This window comes from Anas acuta, chromosome 5 (assembly GCF_963932015.1).
Source record: "Anas acuta chromosome 5, bAnaAcu1.1, whole genome shotgun sequence".
NCBI lineage: Eukaryota > Metazoa > Chordata > Aves > Anseriformes > Anatidae > Anas > Anas acuta.
In genome coordinates this window covers 15477912-15504922 of record NC_088983.1, presented here as the reverse complement: position 1 = coordinate 15504922, position 27011 = coordinate 15477912, and the positions used below count along the sequence as shown (strand labels likewise).

The window sequence follows — 27011 nt, the reverse complement described above, 5'->3', positions numbered from 1 at the left end:
GGAGGTTAATACCATAGTTCGGCACCTTTCTGTGCTCCACAAATACTCTGGCAAGATCCTGGTTTCCACCCAGGACCCCAGACTGCTACCACTGCTCCAGGGGTGCTCCATAAAGTTTTGTGCTCTGGAGACCCTGAATCAGTCCCTCCCAACAGGTGCTATCACATAGACACCAAGCAGGACTTCCCAACAGTGGCTGAGGTTGTTTGCCTGTTTACCATTATAAACAAAACCCAAATATGCCATGGAAGCATGCATTCTGCAGCCTAGGCCACATCCCTGTTTCTGTGGGGGAGATGTGGGGCAAAAAATATGAACGTAATAGGGCTACAACTTCTCTTCTCTTGTCCCATTTTGGTTAGGATATGCCTCAGCGCAGCTTGCTTTTGTCAGTTTCCTATTCCCTCCAGTCATTTTGATGGCATTTCTATTTCTCTTTCTAATCAAGATCTCCAAGGCCAGAACAGCAGGAAGAAATGAGAACTGCAGCAGTCTCCGATCTCAAATAGTGATGAGGAAGTGATGTGCAGGGAGAACGCTGTTTGATATAATCCTGGCTTGCCCCAAATCCACAGAAGTTCAAAGATTCAGGCTGTGATCTCTTACACTTAGATTTTAACCTGGGATGTCATGCTGAAGCAGCGTGAAGGGCTTCAATTTGACAGCAACAACATTTCAGGAGCATTTATTATGAAACTTGTGATCAAGATGGCAGAAACCTCAATATTTTGGCTCTGTTCCTAAGAGGAACTGGATAAATTAAGGCCTGTTTCAGTTGTGGATATAACCCTTAACCAAAACCACAGGGATCTGACTCAAAACCTGCCTGCCTGAAACTTAGGCAGCTGGAATTCAAAGATGGAATTCAAAGACTTTCAAAGGGAAGGTCCGGGAGGCTCACAAAGGAAAAGCTAAATTTGTCAAACCCAAACAAACACACCTCAGCAACAAGCTCTGAGCCCAACCTTTACTGTCGAAAAGCCCTGCGCTGCTCACTTCCCTCTGAAAATGGGGTGGTATCCCATTATCCAAGCAGCTGCTTTCATGGAGCCTCAGCAGGGTGGAAAGAAGTGGTAGAAGTGACTGTGGGCATCATTTTGCTTTTCAGAGCCCAGCACTGCCCAGGCTGCAGTGACAGGAGGAGTGTGCACTGCAATGGGGATGCACCTACTCGTGCTCAGGCACCATCAGTGACCAGCCACTGCTCAGAGATCTTCATGGTGGAGCTCAGCTACTAAGCTACTCCCTGAAGCCCAGAGTCTGTAGCATAGACAAGACATATCCTCATTACCCTGAACTCCATAAATCAGCTGTGAGTTTGACCTGGTTTTCTCAGAGGCTTATTCATCAGGCATAGCAGGACTGAAAAAAAAAAAAAAAAGAAAAGAAAAAAAGAAAAAAAAAAAAAGCTCTCTGCAGCTTTGTTAAAAATGTACTTTGGAAGCAGTTTAGGAGAGGGCATGTGGCTGCCCTTACAGCCCTCTCGGGATCTTGTGCTTGTGGGAAGTGCAGCAATGCTGGAAGACGTCTGCACAGCTCTAAACCTGCTGCAAACACCCTGCTGGTTCATGGCCATATGAGAGCAAGGACTGAGGTACAGAGCTGGAGGCTGCCTCTGTATGTCCGTGCAGCAGGGCATGGAGTCCTCTCTCATTTAATCTCAAACAGATGGCCTTGCCATCAAGTGCACTGCACTCTTCTGATGACAACGCCTAAACCAAATGGCTCAGATCCTGGAAGGCTGGAAGCATGGATCTCAGCTGCAAGTCATAATTTTGCCCTGTGGGGGCCATTGCTAGCTGCACCAAGAGATGTGCCTGCCCCAGACCTAGTGTGTGCATTTCAAACACACCCCATGCTTTCTTTTCAGAGCTGCAGATGTAAGCAGGGTGAAAATATGGGTCCAGCCTGCATATTTTGACTTGGACTCATTCTGCCTATTTCCACTTGGATCTATTTCTAGTTTTAACTACATCCATAATAATGCTTAGGGTTTGTTTTCCTTTTTTAAAATAGCAGGGCTCTGAGCTCAACAGACACCCTCAGCTGTGTTTGAGTTAATGTGCAAGCGCACAAGTGTATTTATGTCTTGGCAGACATGGGTGAAAAGGCCAAATGCAACTGGCTGAAATTTTCACCCAAAGTGAAAACACTTTGTGACGTTTCAGTGACACAGTGACACAGGGCTGGCAGTCAAACAGCCCATTGCTTTTTTTTTTAAGGCTGTCATCCTGCCAAAGTTTGATCAGAGAGGAGTACCCAGGGCTGCACCAATTCCTTAAGGGAACAACAAAATTTGAGTAAGCTGAGATCTGTGTGGCCAACTGACAGTATCACTAAACACACAAGCATGAGAGAACATCCCTTCTGGGGACAGGATTATGATAGCTCTCCCACACAAAACCCCGAAGGCTACAGGCTTGGACCTACAGTGACTGGCTGGTTATGAAGCCTGTCTCTTTGGCCTGGTCTAAATAAATACAAACCTGGAAGAGAAGCTCTTCACATTACTGTACACATGCACAAGAAGGTACAAGGAAATCTGAGTTCCTCTTATTGGCCTGTGCAGACTTACAGAGCCTTTGTTAGGACAAATCCCAGCAATTTTATTTATAAATGAGCTAAAATATTTGTAAAAAAATGTATCCCAATCCTCAATAAGAAACTTGATCCATTTCTATGCAGACCAGCATTAACTAAATGTAGAGTGAATTTACTAATGTACTGTCCAACCACCACACAGACTAATTTGGCCTGTCTGATCTCCTAAATTTTCCCACATCTGTCATCTCTTGTCTTCTAGGATCCATGTCTTTAGGGCATGGAATGTGTCTTCACTCAGCATTTTTGCAGCACCCTGTAGTTCATGTCCACACCTGTGATACCTAAGTGCCGCAGTACTGCTATTGCACAATTTTGAACTGTTGAACTACAAGATTGTTACTGAACCACACAAACACAAATAGTTACCTAGCTCGAAAAGCATGCATCAGCACCACCCAGCCTGAAAACGATTCTAACTCTGCTACAAGTGTAATACATGAGTGGCTGTAGTGTAAAGCACTGCCCCAACTGAAATCCTGAAAGTGGCCTCAGTTTCCTGTAAGACTGCCCTGTTGTCTCTCTGCAACCGGTGCCTGGCCAGTTTGAAGTTCTCATGTTTTAAACCTACATGTTTTGCCCACAGTGAATGGCTTCCCCTTTACTCCCAGGGGTTTCAGGTCTCACATAGGATAACTACTGAGTCAGGAAATTAGTTTTCTTGCCAAGTTTATAATATTCTAGACAAACTGAGAGTGGTCATGGGTTAAGATCTGGTGCACTTCCACACTTGGAAAATTCAGTCTTGTGTCTTGAGATGTGGTACTTCCATATTTACACGTTGTGTAGTATTTACACTTAAGATTAAGGCTACATCATTTTTTCTAGGTGCTATATGTGCTCCTGCTAATGTTTGACACAAACTATGCACTGATCTCAGTCCGAGCCAACAGGCACTATCCGTCATATAGACTGGCCTGTAGCTCATCTAGAGCTTATGTTCCTTAGCCAAAAAAACAAATGTTGTACATAACAAATGGTATATATATAACAATCTATATATATATTTAAAGGAAATGATAGGAACACAATCAGTGTTTTAAATGAGACCTTCCTCTCTAATATGCCTATCAGAGAGCTAGTTGTAGATGTCATTGTTTTCCTTGTTTCATTAGAGGACATCATGAGGCCATGGTAAGTGATCCACGGCTGGACTGCATTAAGCAGGGGATTTAATCATGTTTCAGATTAAAGTTTTACTGGAAATATGGGCTGTGAGCAGTGTTGACGATTGATAGGGTCTGCTGATCCAAAAGTTTTGGAAAGGAAGTGGGCCAAGACCAATCTAATGTAAAGAACAACCATGCCTTAAGCTACAGCTCTAACTTCTGGTGGGACTGGGGCCACCTTTCCATTTTATGTCTCCGTTGTGTCCAGCACCACAGAGCCAATTGATGGCTGCTTCTTCAGTGCAAATTAACAGCAATAACAGCTAGCTGATCTGTGTGAGTGCATTCAGCACAAAATCTTCACAGAAGCATTTACCGTGCAGTCAACAGGACCATGACGTTGTATCCTCTTCATTCATCTGTGGAATATATAACTGCATCATATAAGGGAGTTTCCAAGCCATTCCCAGAAGTTAAATATGCATTCAAGTTCTTTTATGTTCCAGAAAAAATAACTGTCATGGGAACAAAGTCTTATCCCAGGAAAAAGATAGAAGCACCGCATTTAAAGGGATGGATTTCTTCTTTACAAACCTGGACAATGACGTTGCACCCTTCCTGAAGGGGAATTACAAAACCTCCACAGTGGCTTTTACACTACACTGCCGCTTTTAGGCTGCACCTACTGCTAACACAGGAAGGTGGAGGAGATCAGAAACCAACTACATCAACATTTAAATTAGCATTATAAAAGGTTTCCAAACTGGAAGTTTGGTATTTTGGGAGATAGACTCTGATCTTATTTACATGGGTATTAATCACAATAAGCAACAGAAGCTGCCTAGAGGATAATAATGTTACTGCAGGATTTAAACTGCTGTAATAGGGATCCAAATTTGAACTACTGGAGTTACTCCAGTTTCATACCAGTGGAACTAAGCAAATAATCAGGGTCTTCCTATCCATATTCTAATGGAGTTACTCCAGTTTCATACCAGTGGAACTAGGCAAATAATCTGGGTCTTCCATATCCTGCCATAGAGACTAGGAGTGTAATGCTGAGCCTAAGGATTCCTATGAATTCTGTAATCCAGGAGATCGCCAAGTAACTACACTAACACTTTTGTTTCTTACTCCAGCCACTTCTGTTTTCATGGTTATTTGGTTTATATGCTGATCCTGTCTTATATGAAACAAAGGTTAACAAGAAATACATTTATAAATGTGTATTAATAAAAATAAATACAACCAAAATATTCTCTCTTAAAAAAAAAAAAAATAATAATAGAAAAATGTTAATTTCTTAATCTGGGAACTGTTTTCACCACAATGTCAAAATACTTAAACACATTTCCAATACCCCCACTTAGACTGTCTCCTTTCCCCACTGAATAAACTAAGGCTTTGTGAACAAGTGAGAAGTTACTAGACTCTAGTAAAACAACAGAAATTAGCCTAAAGGAAGCAAGCATTTTCAGGTGGAAGTAGGTTTCAGACCTATTAGAGGCCCCAGTTCTGTGATCAGCAGATAGAGGATTTACTTCTGGGGGCTGCTGAAAAGAAGAAATGGGCACAGTGAGGCCACTGACCCTACGGGTAAGGAGGCACCCACTGGTGATATACATGTGGTCTCAGGGGTGCTCAGGTTGCTGTGGCTGCGTATTGGGCCTAGGCAGTGAGCAGAGCACTGAAAACCCAACCGCAGGGCACGGAGCCGCCCCCATGCCACCTGGCCAAGCACCTCCTTGTCTGCTGCAGAGCTCCACTTCAGAAGATGGAAGAATGCAAACTAGGAAAAAGTTTCCTAGTAGCAGCAAATGGTCAGAAAGGGAATAAATCCAGCAGCCTGTCTTCTGCTTGTGACACAGGCCCTGGTTCAGCAGAGTCCCGTGGCACTTGTTAAAGCCCGTGGCTGAACAGAGACTGTGTGTAGGTTTCAAGCTAATCTTGTTCCCTCTGAAACAGATGGATAAAAACCTTACTGAATTTCAAGAGGTGAAGGATCAATGCATTAAACCCTTTGCCCTGTAGTGGTTCTGCTTTACAAAAGACAAGAAAGTATCAATGCTTGCCCAAAGCATGGGCAAATCGGCTTGTGCAAGCTGTAGCTAATTTTCTTGGGTACATAGAAGTACTTCATGTCACTCTCCCCATTTGCCTTCTAGCTCCCCCTTAAAATCTTAAAGTGAATTCACTCCACTGTGCCAAGTTTTTGCAGGAAACAGTACAGCTAGTAAAAAATAAATAATTTGCACTGTTCCCAGCTTCCCATTAGAGCAGGCTTCTCCTTTCCTCCTCCCTGTGAAGACAGCCTGGTCCAGTGGGGATCTCAGAGCTGATGCCTTGGTAAAATCGACCCTCTCAGCTTCCCTTGGGTTGTCCCCATTTCACAGGGCCAAAGAGGAAAGCTGGGACAAAACAGGTTCCAATTTTTTCAGGCCATGCTGTTCATCAGTATGAAAATGGGGCAGAAGCCAAAACTATCATCTCACTGTTTTCTATCCCACCAATGTAAACACCAGGTCACCCAATAATTTTTCTTTTTTTTTTTTCCACTAATAACAGAGTCTTTTTTTTTGAAGAATATTGGAAATACTTGCTAGATAATCCATTTCCATTAGAAGGTAGTGGAATTTTGTAATACTCCATGCATCGGTTGGTATCTTTAACCCAAGGATTTTCTGGCTTTGGCATCACTAGCACTCTTATTTTTAAGACCTTATTTCATGATATTTGGGAAAGCTTATTTATGAGACTTTCCTTGAACATATTGTCTTAAGTCTCTATTTGGTTACAGTCCCAGTGGATAGCATTTTCCAGGGGCTACCAAAGCATACAGAAGGGGCCAAAATGACAGTTAATTCGATAAGCTTAAAAAAACACATATATTCCACTGAAGAGTAAAATCCCATAAATTATGTTTGTATTTTCAATGTATTCTGAAATATATATCTATATATATATCTTTTTTATTTTATATTTAAAAGTTCTGGGTTGATCGAATTGTTACATATTTCTTTCTGGGTAAGTGGTAGTGAGTAGAGATTTCTGACAGTTGTATATTAAATGCAGGTGGCTCTGGGAATGCTATTCCTGTCTGATACACTACATTAACCATAACCTGCAATTTCTTCCAAAAGAACTGGAATGAATTAAATTGTTTAATAAAATGTTACTTACCTGGATAAACTCATTTCTAGTTTGCATTTAGGTTCCCCTAATGCATCTTTCCAGACTGTTATTCGTAACATAAAAACTAGAAGTGTTTACTTAGAAAACCAAACATCTAGTGTAATCCTGGTAATTGTCCAAAATTTTCCTTTTTAATACCGAACTTTCTTACATATCTTGCCTTGCCATATTCTGAATTGTTAAATATTTCATTTAGCATGAACTGATAACTCCAGTCCCACTCCACAGCTAAATTCAAAGCTCAGACCAGACACATATCCTTCTGCATAATTTACAGTTCAATAACCTCTTTTGAGCCTGCCTATATACATGGCAGTATTCATATACATGGCAGTATTCAATCAAACACTAAAGATGTGAAGACATTTGGGGGTGGGTGTATTTGGATTTGAGTTTTTTGCTTACTGCTGTCGTTCAGTTTAATCTGCAGGGTAGAGTAAAATGTAGTATCAAGGATCTATATCTTAACAAGATCGTCTCTCATTGAAAGAAAGATTTTTAACACAGAAGCAACACAAAGCAGTTAAATTTTATTAGCAGAACAAATAAAAATATTATTTCACTTTGTGTGTGTTGAATACAATGAACTTTAAAAAGTTTGCTGTTTTAAAACTTGTTTTAAATGCCAGAAGAAAGCACGCTGGGGAGAAGATAACAGCTTTATCTCATTTTCATGGTTAAAGCAAGCCATAAAGTTCTTCATAACTGAGAGTGGCTGAGATACAAAATGCAGCTCTGCAATTCTGAGTGCAGCATCATTTATATCCGTAAGCAGATTAAATTTTAAAAGTTCTCTCAGTACCACTGACCAGAGGAGCAATGTCATTGTTAGAAAACACACGCACTGGTTACCTTATAATCAAATTTTCACTGCCCTTTCTGACAGGTTTTTAAGTTACTTAAGGGATCTATTTATATGTGGAAGCATCAACATCATGCAGTAAATCCAACCACAACTCAGTCACATATTTTATTAAGTTTAAGTTCAGTGAAAGTGCAGAGTAAACTAGGGCCCTATGTCTCTCAGTTACATCTGATTTGCGGTTGCTATAAAAAGGCCCACATGCCGCTCTTTCAGATGTGTTTTGGATTGAAAATAGGATTAATGTGCTAAAGTGTGATTAGAATGGTTAAACACGATTAATTGGAACAGACTTGTATTGCCAAGGGAGCTCCGCTGTTACTGGCCGGCCTCCAGTTTACCAAGTGAACAAAGCAGGCCAACTGTCCAAGTTTTTCCATGTCTTTGCTTATGTGCCTTTTCCTTTGCATTTTCTCATAGCCAGCTTGTCTCAGAGCAGATTAAATACAGCTGAGAATGTTGGTCTAGGTCTGCAGCGAGCATCCTCGGGGAATAAGCAGGAACCTCAGGCCCAGACTTGGCTTCTCCAGCGCTGGTTGAAAACTGCCATGCACCTAGGGCAAGGGTCCAGGTGGATCGACTGGGGAGTGGGAGTAATTTGGGGTTTTTAAAATGATCTATTAAACCCCTGAACTTTAATCAAGCTGCTACCACACTGACAGCTGTGATTTACTCACGCATGGCTGCGAGGGGTAAAAGGGGCAAGGACTAAGGAGGGCAGGCACTTGTCCTGAGTTTTATCCATCACGCACACACCACACGTGCATGTATCCACCAAATTTGCATGCCGATATGTTTTTGCGGTGGGCAACTTTGCATGCATCTGTGCTGCAAAAAAAATCTATTGTTTTTGTTATTAGATATTCACCGCTCTCCACTAGCTGCCCTCCCCCTCCTGTTCCAAGCACAGATTAAGGATTTAAAGCTTAGGTAATCAAAGCTTTAAACTGATCCTGCCTGGAGAAGTCAGAATGGTTTAGTATATTGTTCTAAAAACAGAAATACCTCAGTGGTTTGTTGCATGCAGATATTAAAGTTTGCACAAATTAAACTCAGGAGTGCAGACATTTTGAGCTAAATTCCTGGCTATAAGCAACTCAAACCTTCATAGCAATTAAAACCATGTTTGATATTTTTTTTTAATAACGCCAGGCACAATTCAAATCACAATGGAATTGTCTTTCCCAATAACTAAGTCATTGAAGGGCTTGCAGAGTAATGCTTTTCTCTCTGGGAACAGGCTTGGAAAATGCACAAGCATACACATCTCCAAGACTGCATGCACATGTGTACACAGCAATCTTTCAATATTTAGTAGCCTTCTTTAAAAACTGTCTAACCACTGGGGACAAAAGGGTAATCACACATTTATCTGTTGGAGCTTGAGATCCTGAAGCAATTATTACTGTTAGAGAAGAAATGGAAGATAAATTCGGGAACATTTCTTGCTGCACTCTAGTTCATTTACGTGACTGTACATAAATTCCTCTGAACAATGGGGAGACAAGCAGCATGCACTATCCTTGCTCATAATTTACAAACTTGCCTTGGAGTCAGTTCAGTGTCACTTCTCCTCAGGGAGGCAGTGACAACTCTTCCACTTGTTTCTGCTGACTTTCCCTGCTCTGCCTTCCCATCTCCCACACTCTCTGTCTCACATACAGCTTCCCAAAACAGCCATGTAGCTCTGCTGTTTTCAGTCAAGGAACAGCTCAGCTCAGGCAGCTCGGTTTCCAGTCACTCTTTGCTATGAAGTCCATTGCATCGGGTAGATGATACTGCTTTGGGTGCATAATGATTGTCCTCCCACTCTCCTTCAGGAAAGGTGTTTAGCACACCATGGTACACCAGAATGAAGAGGGAGAATATTCACAAGCCTCTTCAGGAACTCTCTACCTACCCTTAGATATATGCAGCAACCTCCATTAGTGGTGTGCAGTAAGCGCCATTGGCAGCAACCACTTGCAGAGATGCATCCCATCAAAACTGCCTCTTGAAAGTGAGTTTCCAATGCTTCACATATGGGTAGTCCTTTGGAGTGCTCTGGTTTCTCACAAAAACAATGAAGTAACCATCCAGATGCTTGGAAAACCTCTCATAAGGACTTCCCTTAACACAAGCACGCTCAGTATGCGACACTGCTCTCTTTGAAACAAAGTTTTCAAATGCACTTGCAGACACTCAGAGGCCATTTCTCCAACCAGTGCACCCATGTCAATGAGATATGGTTCCACTGGAGGAGCAATCTGTGGTTCACAGCTTGGGATGGATAGAGAAGTTTCTGCTCCCCACCTGGCCAGGCCATCTACCCAGGTTATGGCACCTGCATGAAGATGAGATAACCGGGCTGTCTACCTGTTCAGAAGCCTTTAAAGTTCTCAGCCTGGCATACAAACAAACCCATACATACCTATTTCAATTTACACTGCTGTGCAGGTCTGTAGACTAATTCAAAGTCTCCATTAGGTGCAGTTGGTCTGCCTGAGGAAGCGTCACCAACTAACTTCTTCAGTCAACACAGCTTGACCCAACAGTGTTTGTGAATGAGAGCCCTGGAAGGGAATTTTGTCAAACCTGTTTAAGTTTTAAGGGAGCAAATCCCATTGTCAGATAGGTCAGATAGTCCCTCATCATGGTCATGTGTTTAATGTGACAATTACAAAGTCATCAGACCATAAAAGTATCTGTACCGTGTCCAAAGGTCCAAGATGACCCATGTATGTTTTCATCAGCAGACAGTTACTTTTTTCATGCCCAAAAATGTTGAATAGTCACTTTTTAATTGAAAACTGATTTTTCAGTTTGTTGTGGAGCACACTAAGAAAGCATGAGGTACAACCCACCTCGCCTACACCAGCATCACATATTGGAAGCCATCAGTGCTGAGAAGGAGAAAACTGCATGTGTGTCCCACAGCACCGGGTGTATGCAATGCAACCATCCGCACACTCAGCGCCTTAATTATGCACTGGGGATCCTGCCTTAGGGGAGGTTTCCATTTTGCTTTTTTGTCAGATATGATCAGTGCATAATGCATATGCAGACAAATATGAGACCACTTCCAGATCTGAGTAAAACACAACTGTAAACCTATGCGAGAGGGCTGTTTACTTTGGTATACCTAACTGAGCTCTAGCCATCCAATCTATCATCTCCTTATCACATGTGAAGTATGGCAGCAGAGAACTTGAAGCTGAAGAGTAAGCTTTCCTACAGGAGACATACAGCAGTGACAAGTACACGGGTCACAGCTACAGCAGCGTGGGTGGGTGAGAGCAGAATGGGACCCAGGCTTTATTTATTTATTTATTTATGTTTCTATTTATTTATAGCTCAGCAGCATGGTGTGAAGGCAATTCAGATGGTGCAGCATGAGTAGAGAACCTGAGCCTTTGCATGGCCATGGATTTTTTGTGACCTGTGGAAGTCACTTAGCTTCTCTTAGCTGTATATCGATGAATCAGGGGATATTAGTGTGACCTTGCATGGGGCAGTAAGAATAAATGCACAGAAGATGTAGTATTGTGATAAATGCTATTGTTCAGATAAACTGAATATATCACATTTTTTCCTACATTTCCCTAAAATAATACACTGACATTTAATAACCTACCTTCTATTTTCTTTGACGTAAGTGTAACCAAACAAAATCTTTGCAAGCTAAGCATCATTACTACTTTTTACAGACAGTGAGGGAAAGCGAGAGTTGCAACAGCCTCATCAAGGACTGGATCTGATGAGGTACCAAGTGCTTCATTCCTCTCCCAGAAAAGCACAAGCAGCGGTTGCACTGAAGCCAGTGATTCCCTCCTCCAATTTACTTAGCATGCTCACATGCTGCTTGGAAGGGCTGCTCGCAGGGCTGTGCACTGCCTGCACTGCCCAAAGCCACATGGTGAGGCAGCAGCAGAGCTGCTGTGTCATGGGAATATTACCCCTGAGCAGGACAGCTGAGAAATTAAAGGGTGAGAGTCTGCTCCACGTTTTACACAAAGCCCTGGGCATGCTGGGGGAAGAATTTGGAGAGCTTAGTGACTGCTGCCTAAATACATATTCCGAGCAAAATTCTTTTTCTGCATGCACCTGGTTTGCATGAATGCCACGCTTGTGCGTGCAAGGGAGACATGTGCGGGTCTGAAAGGAGGCGTCTGAATAAAAATGACCCCTAATTATATATGGCACAGTGAGGGGAAAAGTCCAGCTTTACACATACAGGTGTATATAACTTTCTGTAGCTCCAAAGTCTGCCAGATGTAGGACAACGACGTCTGAATACAATCCCCCCGTTAACTGGAGCGAACATTTATGAGGCCTTTCAACTTGAGAGCAACGCTCATCCCTTTAAGCAGCGCAGAAGAAATATATTATATTAATCCATTAATGTTGCTGCATGGTCCTGCTAAATCCTCCCACTTTGGCTGCATCACACCTGGTGGGAGGGGGAGGCCTGTCGTTACGTGTGTGGAAAGCACGCAGCAGAGCTGGGGAGGAGACGCATTGACCCCGTGCTGGCACGGAGCAGGATTGGGCCCTTGAGCAGGGGCCGAACGTAATATGCAGGCGCTCAGCAGCTCTTATACATCTTTATCTCTTCTGCCGTGAGCTGCAGGATTGTGCACAGATTTATGGGAATTCTTTCCATGTTCACAACTTATAAGTATTAATAGCCAGTCCAAGTTGGAAAATAATACACCATTCCTAACTCTATTAACTGCAGAAAATCTGGCTTTGGTTAAAATAAAATCCCCTTTAGCAATGCCCAATATACTATAAATATTATATATAAAATAAACCAGGCCGCATCTTATCTGAGGTACAGTAACAGTAATGTTTTTGCCTGAGGCACCGCAAACTTCAGGCTTAAGAAGTCAGAATGACAGGGTGCAGATGATCATTGGAAAGTTATCGTTTTTAGCCTAAGTAGTTCTTTTAAAGTCTTCTTTATCTCATAATGATTATGGACAGGCAAATTCAGCATGCCCACAAATCTACACAGAGATATTAAAGTTGCAGAGAACCTTTTCAAAAAAAAAAAAAAAAAAAAAAAACTTTTTTATACTTGTCACTGGTTTGCAAGAAAAAAAAAATGGCATTAGAATTTCTGCTTCTGTCATACAAAAGCTGCTGTGAGTTTCTTAAACAGGCAGTCTCTTCCTGTTACCAGTAGTTTTAAAACTGCTTGCCTTCTAATTGGAAAACTAAACCCTGCACTCTCCACGCTGATAAGCCTCCTGTTGCATTCAGTGGAAGGTCTTTGGTTGAATTAAGACTTCAAGACTCAGACTAAGATCTTCTAAGATATCTAAGTGCCAAATGTGCAAGTTTTCAGCAGAGATTTGGTAACTGAATACCTAGGTCTGGGCCATATTGGTACTCAAAAAACTACTTCAGTGTGTTATGGTATCTCAGTATCTTTCAGGGTTGAATAAAGACAGATGTCCTCTGGGTTACTCAGTGAATCTTTGGGTTGGAAATGCTTTGGATCAGTCCAGCCTTACTGGAGCTGTAATAGTGTGACTGTCAGTCACCCTGCCTTGAGCTGGCAGAAGAGGCTTGCTGCATATTCTGCCCTAACAGGGGTCGCTTACAGAGTCAGCTGCCAAATCTGTGCCACTGCAACCCACTGGAGAACGTAAATCCATCAAATCATTTACTGATAGCAGCTTCTGGCCTCAGTTAACCTGATATCCACTTAATCAAAGCTTAAAATGAGCCATCGTCTCAGGGGCTGCTCAGATCCCCTCCACCAATGCCTGTGCCTTTAGCACATTTTGCCCTTTCCTCTTCCCCATTGCTCTCCCAGAGACCCATAAACCCCCCCAGTATGGTCCCTGAGGGCAGAATTGGGATGGTGGTTGGCCAGGAGCCATGCCACAGACCACATATACAATCCAGCTCTCTAGAGCAGCATTAGCCTACCTTGCTGAGTGCTGGGGCAGGGCTGAGCATGGACATCTATGGCGTGAACCAGCACAGGGTCACCTGGGGGAACAGATGGATGTGGCCTATGCCCACAGAACGTGGCAGAGGGACACATCATGGGCCACCTGGGGCTTTTTGTTATTTGTTATTTCTAGTGATCACCCTGAACACAAGTCTCCATCAGTGTCCCAACCTCATCATCTGTGAAATGGGGATGAGGAAATTTAGGTATTATATGTCATATGAGAGCCACAGGTGAAAAAAATCTAGTTAAAACCACTGCAGCAGTACCCAGTGGGAAAATCTGTAAAGTTAGTAATTATTCCATCTTTAGCTATGATTACCATTTGCTCCATTTGCTCCTTGGAAATTCATGGTTATCTTTCATTAAAATCCCCACTTTCTTGAATTATCTTCTGGCTTAGTGTTAGCCTATAGGCTACATGCCCATTTGAAGAGTTCAGAACCCAAACTACACAGAATTTGCTTTTATTTGAAGGTGTGGATGAAACATTCAAAGAAAGCAAGTTAATGATGCGATTGACAGCAGCTCGTGAACCCTCCTGCACCTACAGAAGATAAATCCAGAGTTTTAATTTGGTTACATTTTTGTTAAATGCATTGTCATACAGGCTGGCTCAGTATTGCTTTTTTCTAACAGTTTTTGTTTGAGCAGAGATAGTCTGAAAATTATCTCTTTGGCAAACAAGCACTTTTATTCATTTATTTACTTACTTAACATCTTTGTCTGAGTTACCAGTCCAACAAGCTTAGAACAACTGAAAATTACAGTCAATGGAGAAATTGAAAGGTTTCACATGCATACCAGAAAGCAAGCTCATGTTCAGAATGAGATTTGGACACAGTTATCTCACTCTGAACATGACCTCATGAATCTGGCAGCTTTGTTGGCTTCCACCCTTCAGTGGAGTTTGAACTCTTTGGTGGATCAGTGGCTTAATCCCTGACTTGTTCTTTATTGTAGCAGAGGGGAAAACCTCAATAATTTTGCAGGATTTTGCAAGTAAGTGTCAAATCACTTATTCATCAGACTTATGAAGAGTCTGCAACTGCTGTTTTTTTTTTTTTTTTTTTTTTTTTTTCCAGAGAGGGTCTGTTCTTTATCTAGTGAGCTTCTGATCTTTATATATATATGTATATATATATATATATATATATTTTTTTTTTTTTTTTCCTCTCTCTCTTTTGATTGTGAATGGGGTGAAGGATTGCCTAGTATCCCTGTGGATTCTGTAAAAATGGTGCTTTCACCCCGGAAGTGTAATTTCAACCAGATTTCAAGAGCACTGAAATCCGCAGAGCCAGCACTTTCAGCTGAATGATGCCCATTTTAAACACAACTCATGTCACTGGCTCTGGAAGGAAGAATTCAGATTTCCACAGGTTTGGACAGGGAAGTAGGCATTCAAAGTTCCTACACACACCACTCCTCCGGAGATGCCAGGTTTTGATGTTGGTCAAAACCTTCCAGACTTAACCAGAAGCAAGCGTGACACATCCTAGAGTGCATTAAGATACACTTTGCTTTTCTGATGTGAAGTCTGGTAAAGAGAAAGACCTCACGATGCTTGATTTACTTCCTATTATTGCATTTGATTTGTATGTTAGGGCAAAATAAATTTGAGCTGAAGCTCAAGCTCTGGTGGGGGAAGTTTCCTTAGCATGTTACATGGCCCCAGTTCCTTTGTCCTTCTCTTCAAGACCTCTTGCTCTCATTCTGTCCCTTTCAGCCGTGGCTGCCAAAAACAGTGGCTTGGAAAACTTAGCATTTTTCTGGAAGATGAATGCCAGCTTTCTGGTGAACATCCTAAAATTTTGATTGGTGTTGCTTCTTGGGCACATGCCAGTCAGGAAAGCCAAGCTAGCCTTTCCCAGCACTGGTGCTGCATGGGGGCAGTGGGACCCCCCTGTTGCCGCACCACACCAGCCCCTTATACCCTTGAGGGGCTTCAGGGCATCACAGATGCACAGCCTGCCCTCCATGATCAGCATTTTAACCAAGCCAGAAGGGAGATCTCATGGAAAGATGCTTCCACCACAAATTAGATGTTCAGTGGTGTCTTTGGAAACAACCCGATGCCGAGTTGCAGGCGGTGCCTGTGCAGGCTGGTCTGGATACAGGCCCTTCTGCTTTTAAAGTATTTTGAGAAAGAAACAAAGGGCTAAATAATGGGAATCCATCTGGGTGTGGGAAGCTCTTAGTTTTATTACCCATTACAGTTTTCATCTATTAAAGAGGTTTGGCCAAACTCACTGCTTTCTGAGCAACAGCAGTCATATTTAGCGGAAAGATATTGTGAAAACTCTGGAAAAAAAAAATGAAAAATACATTCTTTCATAACAAAATATGAACTAAATGGTTTGCCTGAGTTTCAGTATAATTGACAGAAATTTGTGAAACACATGAAAAACAGAAAAGGAGGGAATTTGCTTTGATCATCTGCATGGGAGAAAAGAGGTCTTCAGAAGTTTGAATTTCTGAGTTATCCTAGACAGTTACAGCAGGTTTTGAAAACCATTAAAGACTCTTTGCATAAAAAGGGTTTGGATTGGCATTTCCTCCAAACAGCAAAAGCTTCCTTTCTCAACCAAATTAAGTTTTAAAGAGTGTCTTTAATTATGAGCTATTGTTGTTATGGAGGCCTGACGCATTTCCCGTTAAAAATTGCAGGAAAGCTTTGATTGATTTCAGTCTGGGCCCAATGGCTGTATCTGCAGAGTGTTTAGGAGGGGATCAGACCTAGGGCTAAGTCCAGGGCCTGCCTGGAGGGAGGCAGCAGAGAGAGATCCTCCAGCACAGCCGTGCCCAGGGCTCTGTGCTCAGGGAACATCACCTGCTCAGAGGAAGATACATTTTGTAGACAACGTGAGTTAAAGATGACTTCCTTCAGCCTTGCTCAGTCTGGTTTTTCCCTTGGCAGCACAGATGTTCACTGGCTGCAATAACTGTTACATTAATTTTAGGGTCTGAACTAATAACACCTATCCCACATACTAGTGCTGCTGCAGTGAACTGGAATTATTCATTTGAACACCGATTAAATCTCTTGAGGAACTGTTGAAAAAAAGTCATGCTCTAAATAAATAGTAGAAACATCCAATCTCCTTAAGCGCAGCTGGTTTTAGTAATTAATTCACCATAGATGTAGTTAGCTGATTTAAAGAGTCAGATTTACTCTGATTAAAGCATTTACTTCAGTATCAGCAGAAGGAAAATTTACTGCCTCAGGAAAGCATAAATGTCAAACGTGTACTTGGATATACAGAGTATGGTAGATATAAAGAAGATGATGTTTTCACAGGCCATGTGCTTAAAGGTCAGGCAGGTTAAAGAGGACTTCGTTGGTATTTTAAACCTGCCATAGAGAGAGAAGGAGCAGTGCAGCTGAAGGGAAAACAGAAAGAGGGAATGTGCTCCCGTGTCTGTGGGAAGAACACCAGCCACTGAATGCAGCGCATGCATGTAAACAATAGCTGAATTTGGCACAAGACCCACAGAGAAGAATTTTATATAATAATGTTTTAGTGCCAGAACTACTGCTCTTTTGCAATGCACGTTGTCTAAAAACAAAACTGCCAATGACAATAAGCATGGGTGCTCTTTTCTTCATTGAGTTGCAGTCTTCGTGACCCATTAGACTTGTGTTAAAAGTTGCTGTATATCACTATGTACAAACCAGCTCTCATCCAGGGAGGATTCCAGCTCCAGGGCTCTAAGCCAGCAACATTTCACCTGCATAAATGCAGTGGAGACATTGGAGAGGAATCATTAAAACAAAATAAAATAAAACCTACCTCATCCATCCAGATATCCCTATTGGAACAAAGGGAGCAGTGGTGGTGCCTAGCCACAGACATTTAGTGCCATCTGGACCTCTGAGGACACCTATGACATCTGTACAAGGGCAGCAGAGGTGACTGGGGTCCCCTACAAGCAATTCATGCCCTTATGGAGTGGCAGCTGGAAGCCACCTGACATAAGCACCTGAATGCATCCCTAAGTAACTGTAAGAATGGGAGCTTTTAATGCAGAAATTCGTAATGAAGCCCATGAAGCTCAAGCTGTGCTGGACAGAAACTTGAAGGGGCTGACGACTCCTGGAGTTGTGTGTCCCAAAGACCAGATCCTATGCTTTTTTTGTTGTTGTTGTTCCCAGGAAGGTCAGGTCTCATCCCCAAAAAAGTCTAGGCTTCTTCTGGCTGCTGTCAGCGTTGAGGCTGGTCACTCAGCACCTCTGAAGAGGTGTTGCAGGATGAGGCCATTAGCCTGTATTTACATTGCCTGGTAATGCCATCAAATGTACTACTTGTAGTCATTAGCAATCCATCCCTCCTGCTTTTCCTCTCCCTGAGGAAGTGCTCTACAAAACCTGTCTCATGAATTTCTGTTTTTTCATTATTGTCGTAGTCTCCCCAGTTTATCTTGCTCTTTCATTAAACAGCAAACCACAGATACAGTTTCAATCTAACAGCCTGTTTGCAAGAAACTAACCATTCAGGAACATATCCCCTGCACGTTCTTTAAAAATTCATTTAACATGATTCATTGCTTTATTCTTTGCTTGAAGCATGTTTCACTTACATTAATAATATTTTACCTTTCACTTATAAATTCAAACACAAAAGCAGTTGCAGCTCTCCAAATGTTTATATTCATAAAATATTACATTATCACTTTCCAAAGGTCGTCTTTTCTTCTTCCCCTTAATTAGGATTCAAGATTTCCAACAATAACTTGTTGCAGCAGATGTATAGCTCTTATATGTTTACTAATTCACATCTCTGTTTTTTCACTTTGCAAAGAGGAAAAAGGAAATGGTTTTAAGTGGGATAAGTACTTTTTTTTTTTTTTTCTAAACAAAATAAAAAGAGGAAGTTCCAAATATGGAGGAAGCAGAAGTAATTTGTGGTCTGATTCAGAAAGAATTTATACACAAGCTTAAGTCCATTACCTTACTACAGGTTTATTGGTCAGTTCCTGGATGAGCATCCATGCACTGTATCTTGTGTGCCTGGATATGAATGTCTGAGTTCCTTATTAATGGAGCTCCAGTTGTGAAACAGGTTTTCTCACACGTAAAATGACAACATAATGTCAATATCTTGACCTTTAAGTCATTTATGTGTGTGTTCTTGCAGGAGTAAATTTCATTTTCCAACTGATTAAAATAAGGAATATGATTTTAATAAGGAAATATATCCTGATTTGTCAGGATATTATTTCCTGAATGGAAATAATTCATGCTTGAAGGGAAACAGTTCTGTTAGATCAACCAACCTGTCCAAAAATAAACACAGTATGTGATTTTGCCTCCTGTGCAGTCTTTTGGTTTGGATATGTCCCTGGACCTCAAGGCCTGGCTGGATCCATGGCTCTGTCAGACGCTGTCTGTGTGACCATGAGTACATAACACCTCACCTGCATCTCGCTGAGACATTTGCAGGGCAGTTGTACTTCCTCCTGCTGTTGCTTCACCACGGCACTTTACAGCCCTGTGTAAACCAACCTTGGCCTCAATTTGCCTCCTTAAGCAAGCTGCAGAGGGGACCAGTGCTGATGCAAGTCAAAGCCCTGAGTCACCTCTTCCTTAGACATGGGTTTAGGTGTTTTAATCCTTCCTCATAACACAGTTCCACTGGATTCCCCATCACTTAAATGCCTCCTCCTTGAAGCCCTACCTGTTTGTCTAGATACTTTTCAGTAATTGAGTGCCCAGCAGTGAATGTAATTTTGTTTCCCTATATATTTTCTAAATCCTAGCTCTTAAAGCATTATGGTTTTATGTATTATGTATTATAGTCTTATCATATATAATGTGAAGATTTTGCCTTCGTATCAGTGATAGCAATTTTATTGGGAGAGAAATATTAGCAGGATTTGTTTTTGAGTCACCAGCTGTTTTTTCTTTAAGGATATTTCTTTCTTATTGGTGTACCAGCGACTAAAATGTAAACTAAGTTAAGACTTAACAAAACACTGAGATGATTCATGCGAGCATAAAATTATATTGGTATAAATTTTTCTGAAGCATCTCCAGAATGGTTTGAATTTACTGGACAGATTTCAGAGTGCTATCACAAAAATCCAAAATGGGACTAAACTTTCTCAAGGCTCAGATATCAGCCATCTCAGAGCAGCCAGTGTCTGTTGTTTCTATCAAAATCCACTTGCTGCTGAGTTTGGGCAGAGGACATACAGCAGCAATGGTCATTGAACAGCCTAAATTATCTCATGCCCACTCAAATACTTTCACTCCAGATCTCAGGCAAAGCCCAGTGCTATTATTAAGAGACTTTTAATCTATTTCAGTGAGCATTGTCCCTTTTATATATCATAAAAATTATATATCGTATAATTATATATCAGCAGATGTTCATCTAATTATGATATCCAACACACATCAGCCCAGTGGTGGAAAGGCTAGATTAAAAAAAAAAAAAAAAAAAAAAAAAAAAAAAAAAAAAAAAAAAAACATGAAGCGAGTTATGAACTTTTAGTTCAATTCTGAACTGTACCACAGATGCCTTGGTGATGCTTCCTGACTTCTGACTTCTTCCAAGGGGAAGAGCCATAGGGCCCAGTCCTTGCCTACTACAACCATCCTGATGGCAGAAATTGACATCAGTTACTTGGTTTCTGGTATTATTTCTTAGCTTTTTGTACTTGTTTGGACAGAAAACTTTACAGGAACCAGACTGCCTTTTACCAGGTGAGATGACAATAAGGTCATCCTCTCTCAGAGGCTACCACCACATGGAAGACAGGGGTTCTGCACCTCCTGCCATGGGCAAAAACCAGCAGGCAAGGCCCTACAGGGCATTTTGTTTGCTGAGGAGTGGCTGAAAAAGAAATACTGTCCCTGGGCTCTGTTTGGAGACAGGGTCAAGCCAAGAACCTAAACTGGTCTCAGGCCACTCTCACTCAGGCCATCATGCACCTGGGGACCTGGAGCTGTTATTACCATGTGTTGGGGGCACCCTGCAGCAAAAAATTAATCCAAACCATTCACCACTGAGTAGATCCACACTTTGGTTGGGTTGTCCAACACAAGAGCAACTTGCTATAAACTTGTTATATGAACCTGGAAAATGACTTTGGAAACTTAATGATGTGTTTTATTTCATTTTCCAATTAGCTGGGGGAAAAAAAAAAATAAATTTTGCTATCCTGCATCTTGTGAAACAGCCCAGCTAAAGGCTGGGAGGTAGCAGTTGATGCTGATTTTGCTCTGGTGGAAACGGCACCAGAGAGTAATAGAAAATCACAATGTACCTGTAAAATAGACAAAATTCCACTATGGCATTAAACAGCCATGACTGTAGAAGGGGATTCACATCACCTCCCCAGCCAAATCAAGTGCTGCATGGAATAAGTACTGTGATTTAGGCTGAAAATCTTCATCTTTACCAGAGACAACAGATGCTGCTGATAACTTCCAGGAGATGAATCAGTGCTGGGTATGTTTTTTGAATGTAGGCTCTGAAAGATTTAAGTAATTACGTTTTTATAAAAACTGCCTCTTTCCTTTGTAAGCTACACAGTTACATACTGTTGCAACCCACTCTGAAACTATTAAGCTAAAGGCAAGAAATAGGAAAACATGAGGGCTTTTGAATAGTGAGAATTTGCACAGGGAATCAAAGAGGTTTCAAGTTCACTTAGTGCAGATGTTTCTATAATTGAGACACACTAGAAAAATGCAGTAATGCACAAATCAGTCTTGCCTACAGTTATCTGAACCATAAAAAAATGTCCATAGTCAGGATATAATTCCCTACTAAATCCTACAGGATAGCTAAAATATAAAATAAAAGGTTCTTTTTTCGTATTAAACTCTCTAAGACTTTTTTCAGTAGGGGAGTCTGCAGGGACCACAAACAAACCTCAAATCTGCTGACCAATTCACCCCATAACCCTCTTTCATACACTCACTCACAGATATTAAGGACCTAAACTTTAACAAGGCCAGCTAAATGCAGCTGGTGACCTGAAAGACTTATTCTGGTCCTAATCTCACTCCTATTTAAACCAGTAAGACTTCCTCTGGAACGGCTCGAGCTCCCTTTACTACATGTGCCCAGTTAACCACCCAACCCAAGTGCAAACTCCTGCATGCAAGGGTAGGAATTGCACCTACTTATTACAGTGCCGATCCAAAATGCATGGCTTTCACAGACAGAAGGAAAACAAGACATCCCCTTGGCTTTTCCCTTCTCAAAGCTGTAACATTTGAAGCATGGATACCTTTCAAAGGAAAGAAAAAGTCTTGAGCAAGCGCGAGGCAACCTGAAAAGAATAATTGAGTCCTCATCTTTCTAAATGCGACATAATTCACCACTTTTATAGTCCCATATATAAAAAGAGAATTGGCATGTTCTTCTCAGCTATAGAGTGTTAACTCCCTGCCTACAACCAGCAGAGCCCAGCTGTGTCCTGCTGTAACATTCTTCAAGAAAGATGCCTCTGCTGGAAGCCCAAAGCACCCAGCAGTCCCTCCTACCCACAAGTGGTGCATCTTTTGGCTTCCCAAAAATCCCTCAGGCACACAGCCTCCTGCTGCTACACGAAATTTTAACAAGGATCTCCCAACACCATATCCAGAGATCACTTAAGATTATCAGGTGCTAGTTCCCAAATATATCCATTTACTGCATTGCTCCTCTAAAAGAGCAACAAACACTACTATTTTTTTTCTCCCTAAGTCCATGATTGCCTTGATAGGTCAAAATAATTACACAAACAAGAAGGAAATTACATCTCTCCATACCTTTATCTCAGCCCAGCAGGAGGTGAATGGATAAGTATGAATAACAAATTATCTTGCAGTGGATTCCACTAATCAGCCCCAGGGCTGGGCTAGTTCAGCATGAAGCAATTCTTAGCTCTTTGCATTGCTGGTTTAGAACTTGGGCAGAGGACCCTACCCCCTAATTAAGAACCTGAAACAAATTGAAAACAGCTGTGAATAATTAGACAATTTAAGTGCTGTTAAGAAGGAATAATTTTTGTAGCCATCGTAATAAATCTTATGCTGTCTGAACCCATACGCTTTATGTGAACTTTTTTCTGCTGGTAGGTTAGTACATTACTCATAAAAGAAACAGTATCCCTTTTGTTTTGATTGGGCCTGTTTAATAACAAAAGAGCATATCGCTATAAGTGGAAGTGTGATGACAAAGAGAATAGCCTTTACTTTTCTTAATTTTCAATCGTTGCGGTTCAGATCTTATGTCAGATTCCTGGCATGTGGATTTGGTGGAAGAAAAAGAAAAAAAAAAATCTTGATTTGCACTGTAAATAATACCTGAGTCCAAGCTACTTAACATTTTTCAGATTTCTCTGGAAAAATACATGTCAGGAAAATACTTAAAAATTTAACAACTGACCCTTTAGCCTTATGTAACAGATAAGTTCTTGACATATTAACTAAGACTTCAGGAAATCTATTTTTCTCTGAAAATTTCCACCTTTTTTTAATCTTCCCACTTGTCTGGAACTCAGTTAAAGTGTTTCACAGAAAGTAATTTACAGAAGGAAAGCTTTCATCATGCACTACCACACTATTCAGGGCCTGAGTCTGTGAGCCATAACTGGCTTTGTTAGAAATTAGTTCTGCAAGCACCTAAAAATATATTTAATTTGTACATTGTATATGACTTTTTTTTTTTGATGGCAATGTATCTGCTCACACACTTAATGGTAATGACATTTTCACATCCTTGTAGGATACTTCGCTTGGATAATGGCATTACCTGCAAACAGGATATTCAATGAAGTTGATTGTTTATAAGCATGGTTTGGCTTTACCACTCTCTTTGAACAAACACTACAGTCCTCTGTCATTTTGCTGGTATTATGCCACATTATTCAAATCTGGACACAGATTCTGAATACCCAGGTTTTAGAGGATTCATGAGATGATGTTTCATTTTGCTTCTATTCCCAGAGAAAACAGACCTCATCATGCCAGCCTTGTGTTGGCAGTATTTGCAGATGAGCCTGCAGAAATGCAGCTGCAAGGAAATACCTGAAGATGCAAAATACCTGGTTCTGCACTCCAGTGGTTGAGATTAAAAAAAAAAAAAAAAAAAAAGAGAAAATGAACCTTATCTGCTGCAGGCCTTATGACACCTCTCACTTTTCTGCATCTGCCTGCAGATGAGATCTATGCCAGTTACTCCTGTACCTGAAGCTTTCCCCATTCTTGACAATATTTAGCCAATGCCTTGTGGCCCATTTCAAGTCTGAATTACCCTTTGTAAGACTTATCCCCAAGGCACCTAATGTACGTGACCACATCTAGACACTGCTATGTGGTGGCTTCTCTTGTTTTATTTCCAAGCATTCTGTATAACTCTACTTCTGTCCTCACATGGGCATTTGGGTTTTGTTCATGTGGAACCGGCGGCCCATTTGGGGCCAAGAGGAGATAAGATTTATGTTTCACATGTTGTAGCACCTAGGAGCCTGAAGACTATGTTCACTAATTAAGAGTCCACTTTCTACTAAAATATATTTCAGTTGTAGCAAAGGATGACACACAAGCAAAAAACTCAGTTCTTTGCTACACTTACTGCACAGAACAGAGGCAAAAATCACTGAAGTTATTTACAATGCTCAAATTCATTTAGAGATATAAATAAATAAGTAAAAAACAATGATTTGGGTCCCATTTATACTTTAAAAAGCAGTGGCAATATAAATACGCTATCCCTACTTTTTCACCCTTCATTTTTCATTGATGTGCATGAATGGATTTGTTTTCCTGAGAACAAAGATTAAATGTCATCTCCAGAAAAGAAATGTACTCCAGTTATGCAGGATTCATGAACAATTCTACTAGGGCAAGTTTATGGGCATGTGATTTGAGAAATGTTGTTCAGCAGGGAAACTGATCCCAGTTTCCAATATTTTGAGGAGTAGCACAAGGAAAAGGGGCAGGAGAGAAAGACTCTGAATGTTACAAGGATGCCTTTGCAGCTTCTATTAAAATAAATAAAAATAGAATTAAAAATAATCTAATATTATTGAGACTTTGTCACAATCTCTCTGTCACATAAAATTTAGTAGGCAAGTGTGGGGACAAGTCACAGCACTAGTGGCTTCAGACCCTGAGAGCCAGGAGGGAATTGTTATATCATTCCTTCAGCAGGCAGGAACAGAGGAAATGTCAACAGAGACATATCAGTCTGCTCATACACAGTTCTCTTTTCTCTCTCTCAGCTCCAGAGGTTTTTTAATTGGGTCTAGAACACAGCTGGAAGTTACAGTGGCAAAAAGACAGTTCAATGTTATAATCATACATCTTTTGGCAACCAGCTTAGGAACAAGCCATGAGTTTTGTTTGCATCCATGCCCAGGGCTTGCTATCAACCCAAGGAACAAGTTCTGGGTGAGTTAATGCAAGCTCTTAGGATCCAAGGGGTATATAAAAGAGACAGCAGATCCAAATCAGCACCGGCTCCTTTGGCTCAGCCTTGATGGAGTTGTGTTAGGGGAAGGAGTGGGTTTGGCCACCAAAGGAAATGCCCAAGTGTATGCTCACCAGTAGCCACCACTGGCCCTCAGCTTCTCTTTCCATTAAATGGGTTAATGGTTCCTTCCCCTGTATTTGGCTGCAAGGCTTAATTGATGAAGGTTTATAAGGCACCTTAGGAGCCTTGACTGCAAGTTGCTACAGACTTGCTAACTACATTATTCCAAAATAAAATAAACACGTTTTATACAAGTGAAAGGAAAAAAAAAAAAAAAAAAGGAAAAAAAATCACTGCCCCCTTCTACCCTAGAAGTTAGCTTCTCAGGGCTTCTCCAGCATGCATTACACCCTGCTCCATGCATGAGGTTTCACAAACAGACATAGCTGGTTGGCCATGAGCTTTTTTTACTCTGGTGTTTATAATTCCAATTGGTGTAAAATTTCCTGATGGTTAACACATCCCGTTACAGACACTTTTGAATGAATGACTCATTCCCAAATAATTGACTAGCTTTGTAATTTGGGAAGTAAAAATCACATTTATGAGTCCCCAGGGAGAGGGCCTATAATGTTGTGCATAAAAAGTAGATAAATCATAAAACCTTATTTTTTTTTTCTTTTGTAAAAGCTTCCATTAGCCTTTGTGCGCACATTAAAGCAATGGCCTCTAAATGTGTGCAGCTGCTTTAAATCACTGGTGCACTTTAAAATCAAGTCTTTTTATATCTTGATGTTAAAATTACATGTTGGTTACTGTAATTCTGTCTTGTTTTTTGTGGGACATCCTTGGATCAGATCTGCTTCTGGAGAGACCTCTCCCTTTGCACTAAGTTTTCTAATCCATGTAAGCAGAACCATAGAATCACAGAATGGTTTGGGTTGGAAAGAACCTTAAAGCCCACCCAGTTCCAACCCCCTGCCATGGGCAGAGACATTTCCACCAGACCAGGTTGCCCAAAGCCCCATCCAGCCTAGCCTTGGACACCGCCAAGGATGGGGCATCCACAGCTTCTCTGGGCAACCTGTGCCAGTGCCCTGTCAGAAGAAGCCAAGGCGTTTTGCAGCCAGGCTGAGTGGTGTTTAGTATATAAACAAGACAGACAAACAAAAAGGACAAGTCACTGCCGGTGCAATTAGGACCCCATCCTCACTTAGCAAATGGGTGCATTTTAGATTGAGGTTTCAAACAAGCGTGCAACGTGATTCTAATGGGATTTGACAAGAGTATTTGATGGCTTCAAGGCAAATCTATTATTATCTAGAAAATACCTAGTTACAAATCTACCCCCCCCCCAAAAAAAAAAAAAAAAAAAAGAAAGAAAAGGTGGTACTGAAACTGCATAATACTGAAACTCTTGAGTGAAATGGCCTTGTCACTTGCCTTGCCTTTGCAGTCTGAATGTCCCATATACCTTTTAGGCTAGCAAGGCCTTTTCCCACATTTTCAGAGTACTGTAAATTAGTTTAGTATGCTTGAAAGAACCTGTAATTGTAACTGCTCTTGTTGACACATCAGCTTGATGCCACACAGAGCACGACTGGGACCATATCCCTTGGTTTTGCAGCTACAGTGCATTTCAAGTGCTTGACAGGTCCAGCGCTAAGATGTTCTGAATTAGATTTGAATTACAACCGCTAAATGCCCTTGTCAAAGCTTGTTATCCCTGAAACTAGCCATATACATTTAACTGACTATTCCTATGGAAGGTATACTGCTTAAACAAAGACATACTCCAAAGTTTCATACAGAATTGTCAAAATATAATTGAGTTAAAAAAACAACTAAAGCATAAGAAGAGCAATCTTTACTGCCTTTTCCCCCTTCTC

At 41.2% G+C, this 27011-nt stretch overlaps 2 long non-coding RNA genes across 2 annotated transcripts in view; both read right to left on the bottom strand.

The window, feature by feature from the left end:
- LOC137858151 (uncharacterized) overlaps positions 1–27011 on the bottom strand; it is a 53229-nt gene that overhangs the window by 20648 nt on the left and 5570 nt on the right. The window lies entirely within an intron of this gene.
- Positions 20721–22628, bottom strand: LOC137856940 (uncharacterized). The gene is made up of 4 exons (XR_011096893.1): positions 22476–22628; positions 21846–21952; positions 21116–21187; positions 20721–20980 (listed from the first exon to the last, which is right to left on the bottom strand). It is a non-coding gene; the product is annotated as an uncharacterized lncRNA (long non-coding RNA).